At 46.5% G+C, this 23,805-nt stretch overlaps 1 protein-coding gene and 1 pseudogene across 1 annotated transcript in view; both read right to left on the bottom strand.

The window, feature by feature from the left end:
* Nucleotides 1–23,805, bottom strand: part of LOC135385814 (uncharacterized) — a 261,202-nt gene that overhangs the window by 135,560 nt on the left and 101,837 nt on the right. The window lies entirely within an intron of this gene.
* Nucleotides 16,324–18,025, bottom strand: LOC135386433 (uncharacterized protein K02A2.6-like; annotated as a pseudogene).

Below are 23,805 nucleotides of genomic sequence, written 5' to 3' on the forward strand. Positions count from 1 at the left end.
TTCTGCGATCATGCCTGCTGTCAAAGAGGCTGAATTATTCAAATAGTAACTATTGTGTTTGCAGCTGCACTGACGCTTATCATAACTTGTCAACAACAACGCTTTATTCGTTTCTTGAGAAGACGGGGGAGCAAGAAGGGTGAAATGGATTCCTGCCATAAAGCGGCAATAGTGAATAGACGATTTCAGAAAATGTTCTCCTTGCGTGCGCGTTGCATCCTGGGAGATTACTGGAATGAACTGTCCACGTTTCGTTTTCGCTTACCTTGACTCCTCGTGGACGATCGGCCGAGAGAGAAGGAGTCGGAACTGCATGAAGACCTTCTCTTCCTTTGTTATCAGCAAGTTCCCATAGCTCAAAGCGGCGCTAAGCTCTCTGAGATTTTCTGAAGTCGTCTATTGCCAAGGTAGTCAAGGTCCTGTGAATACACTTTCATGTGTTTGGTATCTGTGGTGCATCATGTGCAGAAAGTGTCTTGGAGTTTTCGTCACCTCCGAATTCGATTTCTGACTTGATTACATGGGCAAGTGCGCAGTTCACCTCCAGAATCTCGTTGGGGACTAATGTCAATCTGGTGCCACCCTCCCTCTTTAAGTGGATGGGCGGATCGTTATAAATCTGGTCTACCCCTGAGAAGATCTGCCTAGCCGAGAGCACCTTTTTCCGAATAATCTGCTCTTTTGTCAAGGGACTATTCCACGCTTGCTCTTTTGCGGTGCTGGAACTGTACTACTCATCAATCACGAATGTGTATTAGATCCTGCTTTGCAAGTAGAGCTCGCTGATCTGCAGGCTTGCGTCTTACTGATCAACTAATATCTCACGGCGACAGACGTTATTGCTTATACAACACTTGTACGGTTTTCTTACATTTTGTTTGTTGAAAAGTTCGAAAAAACACGACTGACAACAACGCCTCACACAAACGCAGCTGACACAAAGAAACAACGCAACATCACTTCCAATATTTGCGACAGCCCTGTCGACAGTGGAGACCCGATTATTAGGAAATCAGCCGTAATTATTTTTCACCGTTTCGCAATTCTGTAGAGAAATACCTTGCACCTTCTAGCTTGTCCATAGTTGCACGTCTCATGCCATTCCCACTGGAACATATTTTTGTGAACTTGTGAAGGCTCACACCTTTCGCGCTACTTCTCGCACGCCTTGTGGGAATTTTATCATTACTGGCTAGACGCAAATCCAAGACTTCCCTCGTCAAGTTCGCGAACCAGTTGCTCTGGGGCTTCTTAATGTCCGTATTGAAGTCTCTCATGACAATCATGGGCATGATGTGTCCCTTCATGTTTGCTACGAATATGTTGCTTGAAGAGTAATCGAGGAGGCTGACTAAAAGGAATCTATTGATCTTGTCTACAGAGAACACCGGTGTAATGTGCACCAGCACGATGAAGGTCGGGGCATCGTTAAATTTGAAGGTTCCTGTCAGATGCACTCGCCGTATGTTTGAATGGGGGTTGAATCAACGGCTTGAAGCGAATTGGTAGGTGTGCGTCTCTTGATGACGTTAGGGCCCGCAGAAAAAACGCAAACTTCAGCGCCCGTATCAACCAGGAAGCGTGTGGCTGTGCAGCAGTCGGTGACGAAGAAGAGACGAGGACGACTCTGATGTCGGTCAACGGCACACGTCCTCACTGGCTGTTCACGACCGTATTTCCCGAAAAGGTACACGGGGACTGGCATTTGCGGGCCTGCTCACCGAAAGTCTGGTGGTACTAGCATTCGGAAGAAGGGCCAGGTGGATGATGTGACGGCGAGTTACGGTGCCGACTAACACGACGGGGCGAACGTGGTCGAGGAGACCGGGACCTACGGAGGCGGAGGCGTGTCTCGTCGAGGGAAGTGGCGCGCTCGCCCAAGAGCTGTTACATTCGCTGGAGGAGTCGCAAAGGCTAACGGTCGCGAGGACCTCATCGGTAAGGAGCTGTCGGAGCCGCTCGTTCCGACGCACTGGTGCGTCTGGTCAAGGCAGTTTTCAGGGCGTCATACGGGTTGTCCACCACTGGGACTGTGATGGTGTCACGAACCTCTGCAGCCTCGTTCGGTCCAAGTGCGCCCACGACGTCGTAGAATTTGGTGAGTTGTGCAGTAATACCACACACGGCGAATTGAGCTTCAATGTTCGCAAACCACAGCGTAGGGTCGGTAGGCCAAAGAGGTGGTATCTTGACAGGACCGTGTGAATGCTTGTGCTGGCTGCTTGCGAAGGAGGAGGAGCGCTGTGTGCAGGGTCCGAAGCCATGAGCAGGAAGGAGCGAGCTAATCCGGTTCAAAAGTACGGGTCACCAAGATGAAGGAACTGACGCAGGAACCTTCATAGTCGAGAGGAACGATAAGGATGTTTATTACGCGCGCCGAGTGAGACGCATGAAGAGGGCGGCGCGCAACCAGGAGCGTCGATCATGATGAGGCCGTCACAAGTTCACTTCTATGACGCATACGTCACCAGCTTAGTCTGCAGCGTCTTCTACCATGGCGACTTTGAAAGTGACTGTCTTAATCGCCAAGACAGTTTCGTCATTTTTCAAGTCTATGGCTACACCGGCACTTCGGTTGCCTTCTCTCCTGGCATGGGAAATGCATTGGAAGCCTTCCATATCTCGCGGTAGGATGGTCCAGGTCTCCTTGAGGACGAGGACGTGGCACTTGGCCAGTACCCGGTCAGTCGCTAAGTCGGTGGCGTGTGCATTGAGGCTCTGTTCGTTAAGGGTGGCCCTTAACGAACAGACCATGTGTCGTCCATGTGACCATGTTGTCGTCCTCCCTGGTCCGCTGCACCATTCTTTGTCTTTTTCCTCGCACGCAGTCGTCGTTGCACCTCGGCACGGTTACGATTGAACAGGAGAAGTTCCTCATCCGACGACTGCTTGCGCCGCGTGGCATGGTTGGGACCACGGTGTGACATCTGAGGGCGCGCCCTCTGTCACGGCGGTTTTGTAGCTGCTGTTAAAAAAGTGATCTCCCAGCAGCCAATCAGTGCAGGGCTTAGGCTGCTACATGCCCTGTCTCACGAGGACTCGGAGAGTTCACTCATAAATGCCGTCGCATTTGAACCATGTGATGATGATGATGATGATGATGATGATGTGTTCGCTTGCCGAAGTTGGCCTCACCTTCGTGGGCAGACATCGTCACACGTCTCCTCATTCTGCTCGTTATAATTTGTCATCGCCATTCTCATCTTCGTGCAGGTCAAGATAACATAACAGCCCGAAAGGTGGTCCAGCCAGGTGGTCCAAATTATCCGCAGTCAAACCCTGCGGCAGGTGCAACATGTCGCCGCAATGGGGCAGACAAACTTTACGTGTAACATCACAGTACCATTATTATTATTTTTTATTAAGGAAAATTATATCTTTATCAATCCTTATTTGAGGAGAGAGTGTGTAGAGAGAGTACGCCCGCTGTTTTCAAGAAATTGGGAAAGGGAATAAATAGGTGTCAAGTTCTGCTTCCAGAGTGTACTGCTCGATCCCAAGGCCAATGGTATACCGGGAACGCAAATACGTAAGTGAAGCGTATGCACTGAAATTACAGCCTGTAGCGAAAGAGTGACCGAAACGGAAACCAAATTCTGTGAACATTGCAAGATGAAAATCAAATAGATAACAATGGAAAGAGAGAAAAAACGAAGACAGAAGATGTGTTTCCTCGCACGGTGCTTCCTGCACGGCGCAATCTAAGTACAAGAAGCAAAGCGTTTCTCTCTCTCTCTCTCTCTAAAAAGCGTTAAAATCCGGTTAACTGGTCGAACCTTCTCTCTCTCTCTCTTTCTTTTTTTTTTTTTTCAATGTCTCCGCTCAAAGTGTGAGGACGTAACACTCACAAGGTATTTTCAGCTCGGGCACTTTTATCGATACAGGTCAGGCAGAGATATTTGCACGAACATACTCTGTAGGGGCGGTGGTAAGCCGCTCTCAACGGAGGGAGTGGTGCATGGAACACGCGACAGAGAAGCCGAGCAATACCATCTGAGAGACTACGGTTCAACCTCGAAAGCAGCTCTCAATGTTTTCACATCTCGAGGGAACCTGGCGGAAAGTGCAACGCATTCCAACACCCTAGAACACGACCACTACTGATGCCCTTAGCACACCCTACGCCCCTGGTATGGAGGTAGAGGGGGGATCGTGTGGAGGTGTTCAGATCGCATACACCCATGTGTGTGCAATGCACCGCAGGTACTAGGTCCTGGCTACCGTACAGGAACGGCACACACATAAAGATCCCGTCCATACAGATCCTTCATCGTGGAGTTGCACGTTGCGCATGTGGATATGGACCGACCCCAGGAGTTGGTGGCTACACACGAGTGAAGATAACCAGCACGTTGTTGCGTATGTATTCCTGTGCGGCGAGATCACTCACTTTACTGAAAAGTGCGTGCACAACCCGCAAGCGTAACAATATACGGTGGGAGTGAACGTGACATCTACTTCAAGTGGGAGTCCTGCTTCGTCGTTGTGGGTTGAGAAATATATTCAGTGGTGACAAAGCGCCCACACAGGCAATGCGCTAGAAGCGGGAAAACATTGACAAACCTGTTTCTCTTTTTTTCTTTTTTTATTAAATTCCGTGTTAGCGCCACGAAGCAACTGTGGCTATGAGCGGCGTACAGATGTGGACAGATGGAGAGAGGACAGCAGGAAGGAGTGGGGGGCAGGGGGATTAGTATGCGTCCTGGGCCGACAACCTGTTTCTCTCAAGCACTTCTTCGATTTATTAACTTCGTTGACGGCAACCACCAGTCACATTCTTCCGTCATGACTAGTTCCTAGTCGCCCTGGCAATATAAGGCACTGCAAAGTTAATTGCGGTGCATAAGCATTATCCAAACCGCCAGTTTGTAGCCAGTTCGCTTTTATCTGACTATTGGTGTTGACGATGAAGAAATACTCGCGTCCGGGGCACAGCAGAAGAGCAGCTGAACGCAAAATAAACCTTACAATGTTTGCTTCTTCTTCTGGTTTTAACAAATGTTTGATATCATGGAGGAGGACACTTCGAGAAAGGAAACGCGATGTTAGCCACCCGAAGGCGGCGAACGCTACCTACCCCTAGTCAATCTTTGGGGTAATTTTGTCCACGTAAGATTTGGTCATGTGCACCGAAATGCCGACATGGACCGTTTAACAGAATTTGCTCCTGCCTCTGCGTACCGACTCAATTTACGTTACATAATCAACCTCTGGTTCCCGTCAGCAAAGAAATCCATCGTAGATACGCAGCCGGAAAGAGCATGGGCAGATACGTTCGCAAAGAGGGAACCTCTCGCTCTTAGCATTTAATGTCCCTTTTAGTTTGATTGCGAGGTGGCTCCTTGCTCCCGCGATATATTATTATCGCGCCGCTTAATTGAGGAACACTTCAAAATTCCCAGGACGTAGCTTTTGTATCACCGTTTTCGTGCTCCATAATTTTATCTTCCATTTAACGACACTGCCATCTGTGTTGCAGTCTCTATAACAGGTTCTGTGTAATGTTGGGGGTCGTCGAATCTTCTTGAGAGTCGATATTTTCCATATTAAAAGAAGTCAATATTGCGTTGATACAGCGTTTTTCCGCGTGTATGTTATGTTTTTATATAACAGACAAGTGTATAACGATATGCGTATACATATATGCATTATTAAAAATTATCTACATACTGCTCGTAAAGAAAAAAATAATAATCTGTTTTACCCTGTAAGCGCAACAATCAGAAACGCAACGAATCACTGTAGAAGTGCCAGTAGCAAAGCCGTCCCTCTAGGCGAGCTTCCGCCTTGGGCACCATTACGTGAAGCTTCCACCCCCCCTACTCCCTACATAGACGCTCAGTGAACAAAAAAGAAGAAAAAGTTTACATGAAGTTCCGAGGACAACATTCACTTGATTCTCGTTTTATTGTTCGACCTAAGCTCAGAGAACCTGCCGTCCAGCGCCCCCTCTGGCGAAGGCGCCCGGGCCGGCTGCCCCGCTCCCGCCCCCGCCCCTTCGGAACGGCTCTTGCCAGCAGTTATTTATATGGACGGTTACAAAACTGCAGGTGTGTGTGGTGGATGTGTAGAAACTATGAATGAGGAATTAGGCGCATAACCTGATACAGGCAATACAAACTTTATACGAAACAATATAAAAAGGGGCGAAATATTTCCGTCATCAGGGCCGGGGATCCCTCTCCTGTCGTTGGATACCGTGAGGGTTCCTTGAGCCCTTTCACCAGCACCACCACCACCACCTGCTGCTGCTTGAATTTAGTGTCCTCATACAATACTCTTAGTAGTGTCGAACTAGTATTAGCGCTGCTTGTATACTAGTGTATCGCATCGTAACGTGATACACGTGAACGATGTACTTTGTACTACGATGTACTACAGGTACTACTGTGTATAAAAGTTTACTAAATATATTCTGATCAAAACGAGATAACAACACATACATTTCCTTGAGTTTGAGAAGAGACGAGAGGGAAACTGACGGTGACAGCTCATAGAGTGCGCGCTATACTTCCAATTTTCCAATTCATTTCCAATTCAATTCCAATACACGTAGCCACATAACCCCGTCCGGAATCAACCGACATTCCGAATGTTGCTTTGTCTTCGGACTTGAGGCGTGTGCCCTTTTGCTTAAGAATTAAGAATGACATATATTTGGTGATGACAGCTAGGAGTTGTTTCACCGCTAGACTGGCGCTACCCTACACCTAGACTTGTACGTATCTTGAGTACGTACTCAAAATACTGTATTTAAAATACATTTTTTTTTGTATTTTGGTACTCTACTCAATACTTTTGCGACAAGTATTTTTAAAGTATTTAAAATACTTTTTCAGTATTTGCTACTCAGTACTCAAAGTACTTTCCTTCCTCGTCAGCGCCGTATCCAGCGTATTTCCCCGCCGTGTCCAGATTTTCAGCTCACTGGAACTTTCCCTCTTTCTTATTTTTGGGGAATTCGTGCATCTGGCATTTATCCTCCTGTACAATAGGCTGCTCCCACGCTTCGCCTTGCTTGTCAATAGCTCGACCCCTTCGTCAGAAAACGGTTCCTGTTCATATTGCAAGGTGAATCCCCAGGGGATAAGTACAAGAGAAACCCGGCACTTATTTCTTTGGTCACCAAAGCAATAAACACGCGTCAGAAATTGAAACACCCGAGCTGACATACATGAGGGATTACAACGTTTTGGGTCAGAACGTATCCCCAAAGTTTACCAAACATTACTTGACACCAAGACCTTGTATATGGCGGATGAAGTTTATTCCTTTCATTTGTACGGCCACGTTCAGAGTACGCGTTTCACTTACTGCTAATACTAAAGTACTTTAAAAGTATCTTAAGTACTTCATAGAGTAATTAGTACTCTACTCAAATTACTTTCACTTCTGAGTATTTTGCACTCTATTCTAAATACTTTTTACGCAGCGTATGTAGTATCTTATTTTAAATGGCCTTGCGCGGTATTTTGTACATATCTGCCAACAGCATTTCGTTTGGGTGATTTATGAGTGAGAAGGGAATCAAATAGGTGGAGCATGATGCACACACCAAAGACACCCGGCACCAGGTGCACATAAAGGTGCGGAGGCTTCCGAGAAGGGTCTCCTGCTCCGCTGGCTCATCAAAACGCCGTATAAAGAATGGGAGCAGAAGGTGAGGGTAATCCCGCGTTCCTTGCACTTATGCTTCGAACAAATTCGTAAAAATGTAACAATTACTGTTCGAAAGCCTGTAGGATGACGCAGGAGGTTTCTGCCTGTACGATTGGCCGCCGGGTAGCACGAAGCCATGAAGGTAATTTTGTAATCGCATATAGTTAGAGGTAGAAAGAAAATGATGGAGACGCTGGTCGCTCAGGCGCGGCAATCTGCTCCATTTTTTGTCTGCTTGGGTCGCTTTCTGTGACAAGAAGCGGTCTTGGGAAAAGTTACCCCACAATTAACTAACAGTTATACTACTGCACAAATAAAGTAGCTTAGTTAGTAGCTCTACCGAAATAGTAATTAGTTGTAGCTCAGTTACTTCGCAGCTACTCTCCAACTAAAAGATAAAGACTCGGGTTAAACAAAATTTTATTTTTATCACATCAAAGTGAGCTGTTTGCACAGATTACATTTCAGTAACAGCTGTTGCTCGAAGTTCTCTTCCGTGGGTTTGCCCGGCTTTAGACCGGTCTAACAATGCTGAAAAGTCGTCCAACTGCATGGGGCTCTCGACGGGATGCCAATGTAATACTTCAGACATATTTTTCTCATTACAGGAAAATCATTCTGAACAAGAAGTGAGCTGCGGCCGTTTTCTTTCTACCTTCCGAATTATTCTGTTGCCCCAAAAAAATCATCGTCGTTGCGTCCATGACTTCGGTGGAGATTCGCTGACACCCTGTTGCATTAAGGGGTATTCCTGGAGAAGTATCCCAGTTGTCCTCTCTTTCTTTAGACCTTCGAGTCACGCAAATGTGAACCGTGAGTGGGACGTGGCTGCGGGCATCAGATCTCTCTTCTCCCGCTGACCACAGAATATGTGTATAGGGCAAAGAATACATGTTCGTTGGTCGTTTCACCTCAACGACTTTCAATGTCAATCCGCGACGCACGCAGTAGCGCACTGCACTATGTGGGGAAAGGCCTGAAGACGACGCTCAACGGAGTTCCGGCTTGGAAGCAGTGCTCCCATGAACATATACTCTTCCCCTTGCAAAATGTCCAACGCTTTTGACACCGGTGTCATGGACTTCCGAAGAAAATCATGACGTTGTGGGTGTACAACGATCATAAGTGAAAATGATTGTTAACTGGCAGTATTCGCTAATAAAGTGCAAGTCCTCCTGAATCAAACTTGGAAAACACAGGGCATCGCACACTGCATCAAGCTTGGCCCTGTCCACTTTTGTGATAACTCCACTGCGCACTATGATGGAACCGCTAGGGGCGCTACCGATGAGCATCCATGTGGGACATGGTTTCGGTTTCTGCACCGATAGCTCCCCTAGCGGCACCTGCGCACAACTCACCTGAGACCGCCATGTTGCCCTATTCTAATGCATGGAAGTCGACGTTTTCGGGCTCTGTTTATTTTTTTATGCTGAGTATGGCCTCTAGGATTTTTTTTTAGCTTTCGCACGCATAAATGTGCCATCGTGCGCCACCGGAAATTCCTCGGGTAAGTACACAACGAGTTACGTGCGCTAACGTCAGTTAGGGTTATCTGCCCACACCCTGTATAAAAAAAGGTGTCACAGCCAACAAGTTAAAATCAGTTTGGTGCCGATACAGTAGGCGGGCTAGTTTCGTTGAGCTCATAGCCCCTTTACTACGTAGAGCGCTGAGTGATGACTGCAGTTTTGTTGGGATCAGCCGTGATGTTTAGTCCTCCGGAGAAATATTTAATTTGATCCCCATATACGAGGCTACACTTCCAGCATACTTTCCTCTGCAAGGATATACTACAACTGACAACCACTAATACCCAGACAAAGTGAGTAGCCTCTAATCGAGGGGTAAATTCTGCTGGTCGATGTATAGTCCCGAAAAGGTTACACCGGCTCGAGCGTGCGTGTCACACGGCCGCTTCAATCCGAAGTGCGTCGCGTTTCTTTGGTTGTTCAGTTCGCTTCTAGGTTCCAGCCGCACAGACACACTACACTGCGCTGCACGAAAACGACCAGCGGATTCGCTACAGCTGCAGTGCAGTGCACCGACCGCAGTGCATGCGCTAACCATTTAGTTTGTACAGTATAGTAGCGATCGGTTGAAAGGAGGACGCCCCCCTCCTTTCTCTTCAGTGCCCTGTGTCGCCCCTGTCTTTCTTTTTTTATTCGCTTTCGTGCTGCGAGTAGTTGCATGTGTGTAGAGGAACAAAGTAGCTTTTGATACTTAGCACTGAAAGAAATGTGATTAGCTTCTGAAGTATACAAGAAAACTTATGAAAAAGTCCTGGTCACAAATGACAATTACAGATCGAAATGCATTTTTCTAGTTAGCAAATCGTTTTTCGTGTTTGCAAAACCAATTTCATAGTTTCTTTTCTTTCGTTACTTCCTCTAGATGCAGGCTCATATCATTCAGTCACGCCTATTGAGTGCACTACAGGCCCGTTGTCTTTAAACGACATATGTCGCATTCGCGTGCAAGAATGGGAAAGAAGCAGCATCAACTGCATGCTCAAATACGTATTGTTCCACACCGCACTCCGAAAGCAGAACGTCACCTTGTAAGATGCTCCTCACCAACTGGGGTTCCGGACGGCCGCAAAACCTCCCGCCTTTCCCGTGCTACCGTATCCTTACCGGTACATGATACCGGTGCCATTTCGTGCAGAGGTTCACTTTACGCGAGTAATTTGGTTCTGTTTTTAGAGAATGTGTATGTGGATACTATACGTTTATTTGAAGAAAAAGGGAGAGGGTTTTCAGAGTGGACGATACTTCTCCACATATCATTATACCATTCTCGAAACTCCTTTATCAAAATATGGCCATTAAAATATGGAACAACTTTACCCCGTAAACACCTTGCTTCTGAACTACCTCCCATTTAAAAGAAGCTAGTTGAGCATTTGGAGGCGCCGCATGGCGGCATCCTCCGTTGCGGAGGACAGATGTCAAGCCCTTTGGGTCGGCTCGCTGCGAGAATTTTGATTCGCCTGCTCGTCCCAGAAAAAGACGGCAGTTTATACTTGGCGAGAGACCTCGCCGAGTGGCAGGTCTCGCGCACCAGGAAATTGCTTCCTGTCAGAGGATCTTGTCAGTTCCGTTTGTCGCGCCTGGTCGGAGAGGACAGGCCTTTCATTCGCCGTGAGACTCCTCTCAATTCGCTCTCTCGCTATGTAGCTATTATTGAAGTTTTGAAATCTTTAAACACGCGCACTGCCGCGTCATTTATTTTACGAGTCCAGCCTCGAAAAGGACGCATCCGTTGCTGCTCTTCTGACGAGTTCTTTCTCTGGGCGGCAATGACTTTAAAAAGAAGGAAGCGTGGCTCACGTACAGATCGAAAGTGAATGTAAAGGGGAACAGGCGGGGCTTAGAGCCTCCTCTATTATTCACTTTTGCTTTGAGGTGACATGATGATGATGACGATGACGACGACGACGACGAGAGCGGTATCTAGATCCGATTCCAATATCGGAATATAAATATTGGAATTGGAATATTTTGTGTACCACAACATATCGGAATCGGAAGTGGAAACTAACCGTTCTCTTGGTCGTTTTAAACTGGCTGCATCTTTGGACATTGTGCAAAATATAGCTTCAAATACGGTTGCTTTATATGGACATCGTTGGTGGTAAATCATGGGCAAATGCCGGCACTGGCGGTTCTGTTTAGTGTTTTCGCTTGGTTTTCCCAAGACGCTGCTAGGCAAATGTCGGCCCCCGAGCAACATGCCGCGAAAACGGCATGTAGATCGCTCGGCAACAACATTAGACCAACCAGCCAACGGTGGCAGCCCCGTAAAGCCGACGTCTTAATATTATTCTGTGTGGCATGCGAAATAATCTGGACATCAAAATTATAGTCAGGTGCTGCACGAATTAATGCAAGTGCACAAAAACTAACTGCACGCCATGCGATTTAGGCCGGCTATACACCATAAAGGTTACTGTAGCTCTCTATACTTAACGCTGTATTCTGACATCGTAATCTGATATCTGAACATCATATTCTGGAAACTTAATCGGGACTTCATTTCACCTGCGTAAAAATTTCACAGTTTTTCAGTGTGTGTCTCTTGCTTCGTCGAATTTGTTACAGCTGGCAACAACCTGACATGGGTGCTTTTCTACCAACCCGGAAACTCGTTACATTGATTCGTCGTGATTGACTCGTTACAGCAATTCAGTTCTGCTTTGGTGTCTTCCGCATTCATTATGTTGTTACAAAAAAAAAAAAAAAAAAGTCACTATGTGGTGTATTGCCACATTGTTTATTGGGAGATTGTTCACGAACGTGTTTGAAGCTCCGAAGCCTAATTTCTGCAACCTCTCTGCATAATCTTCCCCTCCCCAACTTTCCTAATTCTCTTCCTGTATTTTCCCTCAAGTACTTGAGACCAGCATTTCATGTTTTAACTTGGTGCAGACAACTTTAACGTTGCATGTTCTCTGTCGGCGGTTAATTGCGGCGGTATGGTTTCAGTGATATTGTGGTCAATGATGTTACGCCACCCCCGAGACATGCACGATTAAAACATACGCGCGCTATCCTGTAGAAAAGAGCGGATGTCAGAGAAGCAACAGATAACAAGGACAATACTTATGAAATTAACGACCGCTCGCTTCCGTTGAAAAGAGCGTCTGCAATGATATATTAGGTTAAATGAACAGAAAATGTATGTCAAAGTCACTAACGTGAAGTGCAACAAGCTGGGCTTGAACTCCGGAACAGGAGTCGGCTTGAAAGAGCTCAACTTTTACGACGTCCATTTCGACTGAATTTGGTAGCCTTACACTCTCCTTGTGCAAGCACAGGTCTTTATTTGCATTTTTTTCACTATCTAGTGCATAATTGTTCAATATCTTTAACAGCTATGTAGCATGCTTACAATTGGAAACTGAAGAATTTGAAGTACAACGCTGTTCAGTGAAAGAGCCATTATGATACATCTCATCGATCACAGGTAATTATTCTAGCGTTGCTTTCCCCTTTCTGTTTGCATTTTGAGCACACTTTTTCTTCGTTGTGTATTGTTTATACCAAATAACGGTGTTTCAGAAAGACGCGCTGTAAATTCTTTCCTCAATAGATAACTGGGACAAACCCGAGTTAGTTCCGGCAGTGACCTTTCTGCAAACTGTCGCTTCCATACAGGTGAAACCATCCGACTAACCAAAACAGATGACGACACACACTCAGGCGCACAATAAGAACAGCAACATCATCAAGACACCAACCCCTCTCCCTCTTTGTACCAGCCGCCACACGGCCTTAGATTCTCTTCGTAATGGAACCTTCATCAATTTCGACACCGAAAGATGAATGTGACACCCGCGCTTTACCTGTTATATTTTTTCCCCCGAACCTTTCCGTAAGCGGGTGCCACGACGAAACAACTTTCTTATCCCTTCCCCATTCTTTCCCTGCGACTCCTCGCGATTCAAACGGCAATCCATCTTTCATTTCCCGAGAGCGGAGGGTTTGTTTTGGCCAAAGTGATCCTTCAGGCAGAGGTCACGGCAGCAGCGATGATGCGGCGGTGTCGGGTGGATTGCGAATTGCTGCTTCCGAGGTTTCGGCATGATGATGGGGGAGAAAATACATCCACTATATCGCCGCCGTGGCTTGTGTGAGCATGGAGTTGTTCTGTCCCTCTTGTTCTTGGTTATGTCGATGGGGAGGCGGTATAGCGTGTGGTTGCGGTTTCGGGTTATGGCAGAGTACAATTCGTCTCGGCCCTCGTTATGTCGGAAGGCTCCCTGTTTGTTAGTTACTCTGGGAATGATTGGTGTTGGCTGTCCTATAGCTCCATCTTCTGATGGCGCGCAGTGTTCGGTAAGGTTATCCCTGTTTTCTTATGTCTAGCGAGAAAAATCTGGCGTGACCGATCTGAGTATATACTGGATGAGTAATTCGCCGTTGAAGATGGCAGGCTTTTATTCCATGGCAGATTGTGTAATATTCGCTTCGATTGCTGTACTGACTCTCCCTCTCTTTACATATTCTTCGATATGTGTTTGCAGCAATATGCCACGGAATGGCGAGCTTCTTATGCGTCCTGGGCGGACTTCACAGAGAGAACCCTGTCGTCATGAAGCAATGGCATCACATTTAGGAATGCTTGAAGCACTTCTGTGTTCACCGATCGGTTTACCATGAGCGAAAAAGAGACTTTCGCTGGAACACTGTGTTATCATCCGGCTAATAAAATTTCATCTAAACGCCACGAGAAATTTCCTTTGTGTGGAGCGCTGTGACCTTGGAAGTGCGTCTCGATCTCCTGCCATTGGTGTAGTGGGCAGAAATGCCCATTTGCCACTGAAAATTCCGTGGCTCAGTGTTAGTGTGCAAGTCATGCCACATCGAGACTGCGAGGTACCCGGGTTCGCATCCCGGCGCCGGCTGTGCTGTCTGGGTTTTTCCTGGATTTTCCTCAGGTGCTGTTAGACATATATCGGCACAGTTCTCTTAGAAGTCTGCCCAGGACGCACATTCCCCCAGAGCGCTAGTCGTGACGTTGCCCACCTCTGTGAGGCCGACAGCGGTGAGCTCTTTCATTAGCACTGTAGTATCTAGTCAGGCTAGACGAGGTTTCAAGTCAACAAGAAGACCCGTTTATTCAGTGTCAGTCCTTAAATACAACCTGTGGCGCTGCACTCGCCTGTTATCTTTAACCCGATACCGGTCGCCCATGCACGCGTCAAAAGATAAGCAACTCAAAACACGAGGATACATCATTTGAATATGAACAAATCCAAAGCTTTGCCAGTGAACGGTTTCTCAGAGCAACTCCCACAAGATTTTGGATACACAGACGTAGTCAATATACTCGGAATAAAGTTCACTCAGGCAGGTGCTGCCCTGGGGAACTGGACAACTGCTGTGGAAACACTGGAACGCCAGATGGAAACTGCTAGTAATTTTGAGCTCTCTTATCATGACCGTGCGTATCTAATTAAATGCGTATTTTGCAGTAAACTGTGGTATGCTGCAAGGATAATAACTCCTCCTGCGAAGATCGTTGCGAAGGTGAACACGTTAGTCTTTAACTTCTTCTGGAAGAACCAGAAACACCTATTATCGCGCGATGTGTTGAGGAGGCCAAAAGCAGAGTGTGGGTGGAGCCTTCCATGTGTGAAGACATACAGTTCTCTGTTTGCATTGAGGAACACTTTAGGTATATTAAACCAAGTGGATTCACCGGCGCGCCCTCTGGTCATGTACTGGCTGGGACCAGGACGCAGGACACTTGTACCCAGGGGTCTTGGCAATATGTATCCTACAGCAGAAAATCCACCAGAGTTTTATAAAGGGGCTATCAGGCAATATAAGCTTGTACAAGATCACCTTCCGGATACAGATGTAGAAAAAGTTCAAGTATCCCGAATTTGCGAGGCTCTATGCTCTCAAGAAGGGACCACCACTGTCACGTTCTCGCACAGCGGTAAACGGGACCCGATTGCACTGCCGCAGGAGATTGCGGACTTTCACTGGAAAGCCTGCTGGGGTATACTTCCAACAAAAGATCGGCTGGTCAAATGGGGAACTACAAGGAATTCTACTTGCCCTAATTGTGGTGCAAATGAAACAAATACACATGTTCTACATGAGTGTGTTGTAGTGTCGACATTGTGGACTTTAGTGCGCCGGCGCTTCGCGGTAAGGCGTAACGTTGCAGTGAGCGCTCGCAGTAATTTTGACCACCTAATCATAATAATTGTGTCATTCGTACTCTGGAAGTTCCGATGTCGGGCTGTAGCTCAGAATCGCCGTATTCGAGCAATGCATCCGAGACTTACCCTTGTTATGTGTTTGCTCCGTGATTACCTTGAGCACCGCCTCTTTTCGCTAGGGGAGCAGGAATTCCTGCGTCAGTGGTCCAATCGGTATATATGCGTAAAGTATGGGCGCGTTGCTCTGAGGAACCTGGTTTTCTAACAAGGGATTCAGATTATGTAAATAGTGTAAATAATCACAACCAATTTTTCAGTCGAATTTTGCCTGATATGTGTACATACGAAGGGTAGATTGTACATACTTTTAGCAGTGTGACATTCTTGTAACGATAGTTCACACGCAGAACATCTACGTTGTTATGGTGTTACTTACAAGCAAAGTGTAACTTGAGAAGTAACTTGTGTACTTAGATAATTATGTTAAATAAAATATTCTGATCACATCATTTCCTCCCCCCTAAATTAACACACAGTCCATAACGTTCAGGCGGACGTCTTGTCCGCTGGCTTCTGCACAACGAGTTACTAGCTGCATCAGCTGCAGTGGACGGCGCGTCTTGAGTTTCAGTTGTCGGAGCGAAGCTCGCTTGGTCCGAGGCTTGGCTCTCGTGGGACCCGCTGCTTCTGGACGTGGACTCTTGAAGGAATTTGTCTGGAGGGTCTTTTCCAGCTTCGCTGGAAGGAGGTAACGGAGTCGTCGGCTCCTGATACGGCCTGTTGTCCAGCGGTGATGCAACGGTACTGTAGGACTTGGCTCCCGGAATGTCGCTGCGACTAAGTCATCTACATGCACAACTCTTTTTCTTGGTCATTAACTCTTACTGTGTACGTTGCCGCGCTGACACTTCGGATTACTCTGCCGGCACACTCTTCTATCGATGCTCCCGCCACTAACACGTCGTCCAGGTAACAAACAACGCCCTTCAGCCCTTGAGCATTTCGTCCATGACCGACTGAAAGATGGCTGGCGCGCTGGATATGCCATACGGCATTCGCACAAGGTTGAAGAGTCCCAAGTGAGTGTTTACTGTTAATAGCGGTTGCGAATCACGGTGGAGTTCCAGCTGCTGATACGCTGTTGTCAAATCAAGCACCGTAAAGACCTTGCCTCCCGCTAAAGCGGCGAAAAGGTCATCAATCACAGGTAGCGGGTAGTGGTCGGTCTTGATACACGGGTTGACCGTGACTTTATAATCACCACATAAACGGACTTGGCTTTCCGCTTTCCGTATCACCACCAGTGGTGTTGCCCAGTCACCCCGTTTGAGAGGAACTAGCACCCCGGAGCTTTCAAGGTTCCGAATCTCAGCTTCCACCACGTCACGTAGTGCGTAGGGCACTGACCTTGACTTACAAAATACGGGAACAGTTCCCTCTTTCAAAACTAGTTTCACCTGATAACCTTTTATCAAGCCGACGCCCGGTGCAGACACAGCACTGTACTTTTTTACAAGTTGCTTCGCTCTATCCTTCTTGCCAATGTTGAAGATAGTGGCCCAGTTTAACGTTAGTTTTTCCAACCAGTTGCGTCCGAGCAAAGACGGTTCTCGTCCAGGCACAACAACGACGGGAAGCCTTTTTGTTTGTCCTTGATACTCGACAAACACGTCCAACTTGCCCATCACCTTTAACGGAGTTCCGCCATACGTTCTCAGTCGCAATGCGCAAGGCTGAAGCTCTCCCTCTAATCCCAGCTTTGAACAGACATCTTCCGATATAATGGATACGGCAGCCCCCATGCAACTTACATTTTCACTGACTGGTTACTAATAAAGACTTCGACATCGTACGGTGTTTAGCCGCTTTGCTTCCCTCGACCTCATACAGAGTTACCTGCTCTTCATCTCGATTATGCTCATCTAGATTATGCACATCATCTTGAAATCTTGGGTTACACATACTTGCTAGGTGCCCGACCCGTTTACATGTATGGCACTTATACTTCAAAAACCGGCATGCACTTGGAGCATGCTGCGATCCGCATCGAAAACAACTCCCCTTCACTGGAGGCTTCTTTTTCTCACTCACCGCTATGGTTTTTTCCGACGCTTTCTTCACGGCGTGGACCGTGTCGTTGCTCGGAGTCCCCGCAGCCCCTGGCTGGAATGCTTTAGACTCTTTTTGGGCCAGTTCCACGCCCTTCGCGAACTCACAGGCCGATGAAAACTTCAAGTCATTTTTCTTCAGCAGTCCTGCTTGTATCCCCGGGTCCTTCAATCCTGCCACCAATCTGTCTCTGAGAGCTTCGTCCAGGAAAGCCCCGAAGTCGCACTTGGCAGCCAAATGCCTGAGCTTCACTGCGAAGGAGGACGCACTTTCATCTTCTCTCTGATAACGGCGGTTGAACTTGAACCGTTCCGCAATAACCTGGCTTCCTGGCGCGTAGTGGTCCTTCAGTGCCTTGACCAACTCATCTTATGTCTTTTCCTCGGGTTTTTCCGGTAACAGCAAATCCTTTAAAGTCTTGTAGGCCCGCTTCCCAATAGCGGTGATGAGAGCCGACGTCTTCAAATTCTCGTCGTCTATCTGAGTCACTTTCCCGTAGTGCCCAAATCTTTTGATGTAGGATACAAAGTCCTCATCTCCGCCTTCCACATGTGGTTCAAATTCCCAAAATTTTGACATACTGTCGGCGGTGCCGTTGACTTTCTTGCTCAAAGGACCAGCTGCTCTGTGTTACTGGAAGCCTCTTGCATTACTGGAATCCGCAAAGGGAGTTCCCTGCACCCCGGCAATCCTATCTTCGTCGTCACTGTAGTATCTAGTCAGACTAGACGAGGTTTCAAGTCAACAAGAAGACCCGTTTATTCAGTGTCAGTCCTTAAATACAACCTGTGGCGCTGCACTCGCCTGTTATCTTTAACCCGATACCGGTCGCCCATGCACGCGTCAAAAGATAAGCAACTCAAAACACGATGATACATCAAGCACCACCGCCACCAACACTAGAAATTCAACTGCCACAGCACACGACCTTCCCTCCCATTGCGTCCCGCTGCGTGACGTCAACCTCGCTCATTAGAGAGTTTTAGTACAGCGTACGCTATCGCCGTAACGTACGTCAGGGATATCGTTGGTGGTTCCGTGCACGCACAAGACATAAACAGAGCTCTGCGCATTGCGCAGAACCACCACGCTATCCCTTACGTACGATATACTAAAACTCACTGTCCTCTTACGCGATCCCGAAAGGAAGGTAGGGTACGCTAGGGACCGCGCAAATCAAGGCGCTGTACAGATCATCTTCGATCATTGTTCTCGTGCAAGAACGCATGTTCTTTGTCAGCAACGTGTCGCAGGCAAAACCGAAAAATTTATGGTGGGGTTCTACAGCGGTCCTTTAAAGTGTCTGCGGCAAACCCAGAGAGAGCACCTACGCAACACGGTCAGATTTGGATAGGGGTCACCCTCATTGACTCTTATTTCATTTCAAGTTTGATGAGTATAGAAATTATGTGTCAACGAATTGAGATAAAGGAACGTGGAACGTATAGGAAACGTACACAGTAGCTTTTTACTCAGCATCCTAGGCTACGATATGATTCGATCGTAGAATGACGTTTGGTGTCTGCACGCACATTTTTTTAGCTATAAACAGCTTATAAAGGGAAGCTTTTAGGATCCGATTGTGCTCAAGGGCAAAAGTTTCGTAATGAAGAGGTGAATCGGAAGTCAAATCAAATTATGTCATATCGCACGAAGGAATAGAAAGGTAAGCTGCTAAGTGATGTTTCACACCAGAAAATTTTAATCGCAGTAGCGAAAGTAGAATAATAATGCAGCTTAATATTTTGTACGAAATTTTCCTTAATTAAACTCCTTAGAAATTAGATTGACATTTCTGTAGAGAGAAATTGTAGACCTGACTGGATTGTAGGAGATTTGCATAATAATTAGCCGCCTCGGAGTGTAGTTCTAAGCTTTTGTTCGCGCTCCTGTTCCGTTTCGTCCAAATATGCATCCGCTTGCGACGACGTTACAGCATGTCTCTAAAATGCTGCCGAAACTCCAGCTGGAATGATAATGTTAAACCTGTCCCGAGCTTGATGATTCCTGAGCCTCTTGTTTTGTATCGCCGGTCGTCTTCGCCACCGCAAACATACAACAACAACAACTGATGATGACGATGAGTTGGGGCGTTTCACCGCGGTGGTGCGGTACCCTACCCCATTGTACGTGGAGCATTATACAAGGAACTGGTGGATGGTATGAATTTGCTGGTGTTACAATCAACTGTACGGCGAATCATGAATCGTCGAAAATTTGTGTAGTGCACGTCTCATTAACAGCACCGAACGATGAAGCGACTATCATGCTTTTTGTAGTATATTCGTTTCTGAGATAGCGGAAAAAAAATCTATTAATATACCATGACGCTTAGTAATCTGGAGCTCCGGAGCGAAAGGTCTTTCATGTTATGCGCATGCGCGCGCGCTCTTTCTCTTACACTATTTTACTTTAAAAGAGTAGTACTACATACTAACGAGTGCTGCGAATACATTGAACTAGCTCGTTGGAATGACTGATACAAGAGAATAATGACCCGTACACGAGAAGAGACTGCAGTGCCCGAACAATGTATCCTGCAAAGCGGGCTGCAAAATACTTCTCCTTCTAATGTTGTTCAAGTGCTTGAAGATTCCATGGATGTACTGCATGCAAAAACGATACAGTATTTAGGCATCGACAAAAAGGAGCAGCAGATATCATGCAGATAGAATTCGCAATTGGCTTGACATGACGAGATCATTCATTTCTCTGTTCAGGATCGTCGTACACATACTGTAAACGTATTTTTACTCGCGATGTATTAATTTTCGCGAATTTCGCGACCACTAAAAAATCGCGAAAAATTGTACTCGCGAACACAGCTTGACGTTTATCCCGAGAAAGGAAACCCTGGAACCGCGAAATTAAATACTCGCGAATAATTTCGCAAATATGACTGAATGCGCGATTCGCCAAAATTAATACATCGCGAATAAAGATACGTTGTCATATTATTTTGTTTTCGGAATATACTCCACATTATCAGATTTCAGAGGTTTTTCCAGAGTGGAATAAAATGCGAACATTACGAGACAAATAGTACGAAGCAAAGAAAAGAAATGCGGAAGAAAATCGCGAGGATCCTTACGTGCATCCCTTACAGGGACTCTAGTCGTACATCGGCACACCGTCGCTCACGTCACTCTACGAAGAAAACATGCGTGCGGTACCCGGAACGCCGAAAGCGAATAGCGTGGTGCAATCGCAGCGAAAACGAATGTTCTCGGCAGCCAGGAAAGAAAACAAGCAACGCAGGGCAGGCAACCGTGTTTAGCCGACTTCTTTCTTCGTGCAGTTGAGGTCTCGAAGGGGAAGAGTGCCTTTCGGATGTTGCGAAGAACAAACTAATTGGGAGCGCTGTCAGCCTGCGGTCCTGATAGCGGGACTGGCCCATTAGTCTGCTGGGGTCCAGTCCCCCAACAATTACCGACAACGCTGCCACCTGTTCCGAACGGCGTAGTGAACCATTCGTAAATGTGAGGGGATTACTAGCGGAATCTGTTCCTTGCTGTAGTCAATATCCTCTTGCTAGTCAATTAAGTGTCTGGACATCGAGTAGTGTACGTTGCGTAATGCTACGGCTAGCTAGGGGCGAAATGCACTCCAAATGTAATGTTTGACAGCGAAAAACCATGTGTTTCGCTTGCAGAAGATATCCCATGTGGCAAGCGTTGCACACTCTAAATCTTTTCACACCACTAAAGGTGTAATGGGTGTAAAGTGGCTGTACACAGCAGTGTGCACCTTAAAAATCTGTTTGAGAGCTCTTGAGGGTGTGAATGGTGTATTACACCCTTTTCTGGAAAATCTCGGTGAGGGTGTGATACAGGGTGTATTGAGGGTGTGTTTGAATCGTGAACATACATTTACTTGTTCACTGAAAGGAGATCGAATACTGCAGATATGACAGGGGAACATTATGTAGGGTTCCCCGTTTTCGGTTTTAATCGAAAAACATCGAAAAACATACGCCGGTTAAATTTTCCCTCATTCGGTTTTAATCGAAAAACATCGAATACAGAGGAACATTTCAGGAACCATGACAGATAAATCCACCACTTGCGGAGAAACTGGCGCCGTCTGTTGGACGCGGAAATAACTATAGTGCTCCCTTCGTCCGAGAGTGTTCGGTTAGAACGCTCTTGAAATATCGTCGTTTGTTTCTTGCCGTCTTGTTGACTGTTTCTTGGGGTGTTTGTCGTTCTGATCGAGGAGAGTGATAATTTTTGCCCATGATCGAAGAGGACGGCACCCCGTTTCCGTTCTTGGAGTTCGGGTGGACAGTTTTTTTTTTTTTTTTAGCATGTTCTCATCCAAGCTCTAACCAAACGCATTCGCCGCCTGGGAGCCTTGGCCCACACAAAAAGTATAATGGGTACTATGTCGTAGACAGTATCAGGAAGTTGAAGCTCCGTCTAAGGAGGTTCCAGTCGTGAAGTGCGAAATGAGTGTATATATTGTAACTTGTAGTGCATATAGTGAATGAGTATAATACATATAGCCTTAATGTCTTGGTCTTATTCGTATAATCTTAATATGTAGTAATGTATAGTGTGATAATATAATGTATGTACAGAATATATATAATGTGTATAGTCAGTGCTTATAATGAATGTAGTAAATGTATATAGTGCTACAAACACTTTCCTGAATGCTGTTCTCAATGAAGGCTGACTCATTACTTTGTTCATCATAGGGTAACTTTCACAGGTTACATTATGATAATACGATAATACATGCACAGTTGTTTAATTCCTTCTCCTGGGCCTTCCTCTAGGACGGCCCCATACATACTGTGTCTGTTTAATTCCTTCCCTGTTTCGTGTTAGACCACATTTATTAAGGATATTTCGAAATTACTAAGGTAACACCATACACAAAATATCTGCTCAGCAATGTCCACCATGCTGATGGGAAAGGCCCGATCAAGAATGTGTAATTCTTTCACACGTCGGATCACGCGTTCAACATGCACTCTTACACTAGCAATTTCTCTTGTACTTCGGATATCGGATACCTCTTGGATATTTGGGCTTCTCCTCTCGCCCTACTTATAGTGGACTGTACACTTCAATTCCTTGGGGGAGACAAGAAACATTGAAGCTCTTATCTACCAATATTGCATCACCAGCTTCGAGGCGACCTTACAATCCTCTACTCTGCATTATGTCTACATCAGATATGGACCCACCCCAAGGCCGGGAAACAAGGCTAATGTAACCTTCTGGGTCACAGTCAACAACTGATTTATATGTGTTGTAATGTTGATAACGCGAAAAAGTTTGTTTCTGTGCCTCTGGATTCTGACTTCAGTCGCATCGAATACTAATCTTGTGTTGGGAAGCTTCCGAAAAGCTTTGGGCAAATTCGTTTGTTTCCTGGACGGCTGGAAATGCTGTCATGTCTCGCAATTGATATGCTGTCTTTTCATAGCCCGAACCCACGATTCGGGTTTTTCAGGACATAACGTATCGCACGGAAACCTTTAAAAAACGCAACTTCTTGCCCTCCACATAATCATTCGTACAGCCGTAAAAGCTTGCAGCAGCGGCGTAATGGCGTTTGTTTTCCAGCCAGTTCGAAACCCGGCGGGAAGCACGAGGAAGAGGGGGATGTGCGCATGCAACGTATCTTTGTCGCAAGTGGCGGATTGCAGCACATGCCCAGCTTAAGATTCCAACATACCAAGCAGCCTTTCCTTTATTGCTCTTCTTTCTTGGTATTTGCTATATGGTTGGATGACCTGCGACCACATTGAGTGTTCCAGGGTCAATCCCTTTGTCCCGGATCGGGTGCGCTGGTGGCAATCTCATTCTGCCATTGTAGTTGCCCCACAGCGTTTGTGAGCCTTATAGGGACGTGACCTCAAGTACAATCTCGGTCACAGGCCTTTAGTTGTTTAGTGGAGAGGTGACGACAGTACATACACCTCCACTTTCCACCTACGGCGGCCCTGTTTTTCCGCGGCACCCTAGATGGGAAGAAAAAGGAATAGGGCCTCGGACTACGTTTGGGAAAATTAAGATTTTGAACTCTCAGGCGCGCATATCAGAGCACCTGCAATCGCGGCGCCACGTGAATATGAAGAATCCTCGTAACGAAGAACCTGAACAAACGCCTTCCGGTCATTTCTTGCAGCACTTATAGAACTCGCGAACTAAAGAGCGCGCAGCAATGTCTGACAGGAACCTCGGCAAGTATGCTTGCACTTATTACTATAAGCTTAAATGAGTTGTGCTTTCGTTGGTTTCGTGAATGCGCCATCACTTCGCTGTGGAACAATAAAGTTTCTTGTGATTTCACAAAACTGGTAATTCGCATTGGTTGTTGTTGTTAAGGCTGCATTAGACGCGCAC

This window comes from Ornithodoros turicata, chromosome 2, assembly GCF_037126465.1.
Source record: "Ornithodoros turicata isolate Travis chromosome 2, ASM3712646v1, whole genome shotgun sequence".
In the NCBI taxonomy this organism is placed as follows: Eukaryota; Metazoa; Arthropoda; class Arachnida; order Ixodida; family Argasidae; genus Ornithodoros; species Ornithodoros turicata.